The following is a 4,497-nucleotide window of genomic DNA, read 5'->3' on the forward strand; positions in this document are numbered from 1 at the left end:
TATCACATTCCAGTTTTGCCAGCAGCATCTGTTGAAAAGACTACCCACCCCCCGCTTGCTATAATTTTAGGTACTTTCTTGAAAATCAGTTGGCTGTATGTGGAAGGGTTAATTTCTGGATTCTCAATTCTGTTCCGTTGATCAATGTGTCTTTCTTTGTACCTGTTCCAGGCTGTTTTGACCACTGTAGCCATGTAATAAATTTTGAAGTTGCCAAGTGAGAGGTTTCCAACCTTATTCTTCTTCTTAAGCAGTGCTTTGTTTATCCTGGGTCTCTTTCCTTTCCATATAAGTTTGTAATTGTTTTTCCCATCTCTTTGATCTAGAGTTCTTTTGATATTTTTCTCCAACACCAAAACGTAAATGAATAAATTCTTCTGTGGTCTTCTTTGCTGTTGTCCAACTTTCACACATATATGAGGCTATGGAAAACTCCATGGCTTGGGTCAGGAGCACCTTAGTTCTCAAACTGACATACTTGCTCTTGAACACTGTAAAGATATCTTGTGTAGCAGATTTGCCTAATGCAATATGTCATTTGATTTTTGTTTTCTTTACATTGAGAAGCAACCCATACTAATGGCTATGGTCTTTGATCTTCATCAGTTAAGTCTTTTAAGTCCTCTTTACATTGAACAAGCAAGGCTGTATCAAAAGCACATTGCAGGTTGTTAATGAGCTTTCATCTAATTCTAAGGCTACATTCTTCTTCATATAATCCAGCTTCTGGAATGATTTGCTCAGCATACAGATTGAACAAATATAGTGAAAGAATAGAATCCTGGCACACACCTTTCCCGATTTTAAACCATCCTTTGTTCTGTTCGAACAGCTGCCTCTTGGTCTATACACAATTTCCTTATCAGCATAATTAAGTGTTCTGGAAAACTCATTCTTGGCAATGTTGTTCATAGCTTGCCATGATCCACATAGTTGAAAGCTTTTTCATAGTCAATAAAGTACAGGTAAATATCTTTCCGGTATTCTCTCCATCCAGCCAAGATCCATCTGACTTCATCAATAATTTCCTTCCTTCCATGTCCTACTGTAAATCCAACTTGAACCTCTGGCACTTCCTTTTCAATGAACTTTTGTAGCTGTTTTTGTATTATCTTCAATAAAATTTTTCTTACATGTGACATCAATGGTATTGTCGAATAATTTCCACATTCCATTGGGTTAGCTCTCTTTGGAATGGATCTCTTCCAATCAGTTGGCCAGTAGTTTGCCTCCAAATTTCTTGGCATAGATGAGTGAGTGCTCCCAGTGCTGCAGCAGTTTGTTGAAAGATTTCAATTTGTATTCCATCAGTTCCCAGAGTCTTGTTCTTTGTCAATGCCTTCATTGTGCCTTCCTTTTTCAATATCATTGACTTTTGTTCATATGCTATCTTTTGGAATGGTTGAACACTGTCCATTTCTTTTTGATACAGTAATTCTGTGTATTCCTTCCATCTTCTTCTGATACTTTCTGCATCATTTGTTATTCTGTTCATGGAATCCTTCAATATTGCAAGTAAAGGCTTGAGTGTTTTCTTTAGTTCCTTCTGAGTTTAATTCCTTCTGAAATGCTGAGCATGTTCTTCACTTTCAGTTTTCCAACTATCGGTCTTTGCACATTTCATTATAATACTTGACTTTTGTCCTCTTGAGCTGCCCTTTGAGATCTTCTGTCCAGCTCTTTTATTTCCTCATTTTTTCCCCATTTGTTTTGGCATCCCTGCACTGGAGAGCAACTTTCAAAGTCTCATCTAACAGCCATTTTTGTCTTTTCCTTCTTTCTTGTCTTGTTAATGATATTTTTCTTTCTTCCTCTAGGATGTTTTTGATGGCATCCCACAACTCTTCTGATTTTCGATCTTTAGCATCTAATGCATCAAATCTGTTATTAAATAAGATGATCTCTAAATCCAGATAGGATATGCTCAAAGTCAAATTTTGGCTCTTGTGGACTTGTTTTAATTTGCTTTAGCTTGAGTCTGAACTTTCATATGAGCAATTGATGGTCTTTTATACAATTTGCCTCTGGCTTTATTTTGGCTCATGATGTGGAACTTTTCACCATTTCTTCCCACAGATGTACTCAATTTGATTTCTGTGTATTTCATCTGGTGGTGTCCACGTATATAGTCTTCTTTTATGTTGTTTAAAAATCTATATTTGCAAGAATAAACCATTGTTATAATCATTGCAATAAAACTATGAGTGTAAAACTGATATTCTCCCATGTAAACTATCACTCAATTCACAATAAAAAAAATTTAAAAAGAAAAAAGATAATGGGATTTCCCCATGAATTTTTGATGCCTCTTTGTGTAGCATTTATTCTGTGTTAGAAACTAGTCAGAGTGCTTTATTTAATTCTTACAGTAAACTTTTAAAGTGAACATTTTTATTCTGATTTTATAGAAAGGAAATTGAGAGATATATTTGCAAAATTGTGCTTATGACCACAAGTCCAAAGTTGTTACGATAAGTATATTATTTTATTTTTTTAATGTGATTAAGTTTACTGGGAATATACTTAACCAATAGGAAACATTTGTTCATATTGTCATGTCAATATTTTTATCAATAAAGAGACTGTGAACAAAATGGACATCTAAAGATTGTTCAGGCTTCAGATAAAAAGAAATAGGGTTAATGAAGAAAGGCTGACCTCTTCAATGTGACTTTGGGTTGCAAGTCCTTCTCTGTAAAGTGACCTCCACTTGTTTGGAAGGTTTCAGTTGCAATGTTAAGATGTCTTTGTTCTGAGACTTTTAGAAGATTGTGCTATTGTGCAAATTGATCTCATGTACTCATAGATCAGATCAGATCTCTGACCTAATATATTGTCCTTATTGTATTGTGTCCCCAAGTTGGTTCCAACTCATATAGGGGCAGTATAATTAAGGGAAAGATATGTGACTGTAGTCATTTCTCAGATTTGCATGAGTTTGTCACACAATTTGATTTTACAGCAGTTATTCCATATGCCTGGAATTGTAACTCTCCCTAACCATTTCATTCTGTGTGTCTTAAACTCTATGTTTCTTCAATGATTATTTCAATAAATTAATTCCATTTTAAAAAAAAGAAAAAAGAAGAAGAAATCATTGTTCCTGCAAAATTTCATCATGAGACCTACAGCATTGTTTCTATCACCAAGGCTATATTTTTCCAAATACTGATCCTTCCTCTTTGTTTTCAACATTTGTATTTCAATCACCAGTAATTATCAATACATTTTGATATCATGCTTGATCAACTTTAGGCTGAAGAAGTTGCTTGTTAAGTGTTGTCAAGTTCATTTTGAACCATAGCAACCCTATATAAGGTTTCCAAGGAGTGCCTGGTGGATTTGAACTGTCAACCTTGTGTTTAGCAGGCAATTTGGATAATAGTGGTATCAACTAGTCTTCACTGTAGGCATATAGATAGTATCCTATCACAAACAGCACTATACCTCAAGAAATATCTTGAAATGTTCTTTTTGAAAATGAATGTGACACCATTCCATTTCTATTTGTTTATCCTAGCATAGGCAACCATAAGACTGTCAAACTCAAAGTGGCCAATACCAGTCGATTTCAGTTCACTAATATCTAGAATCTCAATCTTTATGCCTTCCATTTCATTCTTGAAAGCTTCAAATATTCATGGATCCATACTTCACACATTCCATGTTCTGATTTTTAATGACTGGTTATAACTATTTCTCCTTATTATGAGTTGTGAACCATCAGCAAATTAAAGTCTTGAATACCCATAGAGGACTAGAGTGGAGAGTGAAGTGACCAACTGATAAGAAGTAAGGGGATATACACACGAACCACCCCCCACCACTTGCAGGTAATACCCACTTGACCTGGCTTCAATGACTGGATGATCAGAATTTGACTAGAAGAAGAAAAAAGAGGGGGAAAAAAAGAGCAATCTGATACAATTTGATGAACTTGACCTACACCTATGTAGGTGTAGCTCAAAAGAGGGAACAAATCTTGATAGCAAGGATCATTCCCTCATACATAGGGTAGATAGGGATGAGCAACTTGAATATTGGCTACCCAAAATGGGAGGGCTACAAAGGCAATAAGTGACTGGCTTGCAAGCTTTCAAGAGGGAGCCTAGATCCAGAGGGCCCAGGGGAAGGTAAAATCTCCACTGAGTAGTATCCAATCTGTCTGGGCGGGACTGATGAAAGGAGATGGGGATAGGCTTTTTGTGTTACAATAGTGAATAATTGTTATCAAGACTGACTGTGAGGGTTAGAAATGTAAAGGTAGACATTTTTGTAACAAAAGGAGGGGAGTGGTTGACTTTGCAGTCCAGGAGCAGAGGTCCCTGGGACCATCAAGTGAAAAGAGTGGAGTGCAGGACCCTACCCAGAGAAACAGTGATGTGAGAGATGGAGGCAGAGTCAATGATATGGAAAGATGGAGTGGCTGGAGACTCTAGATCCAGAGAACGAGAGGGGCTGTGTGCTGATAACCAAGGGCCAGGCTTGTGGGGTATA

Source organism: Chrysochloris asiatica, unplaced genomic scaffold, assembly GCF_000296735.1.
Source record: "Chrysochloris asiatica unplaced genomic scaffold, ChrAsi1.0 scaffold00006, whole genome shotgun sequence".
Taxonomy (NCBI): Eukaryota; Metazoa; Chordata; class Mammalia; order Afrosoricida; family Chrysochloridae; genus Chrysochloris; species Chrysochloris asiatica.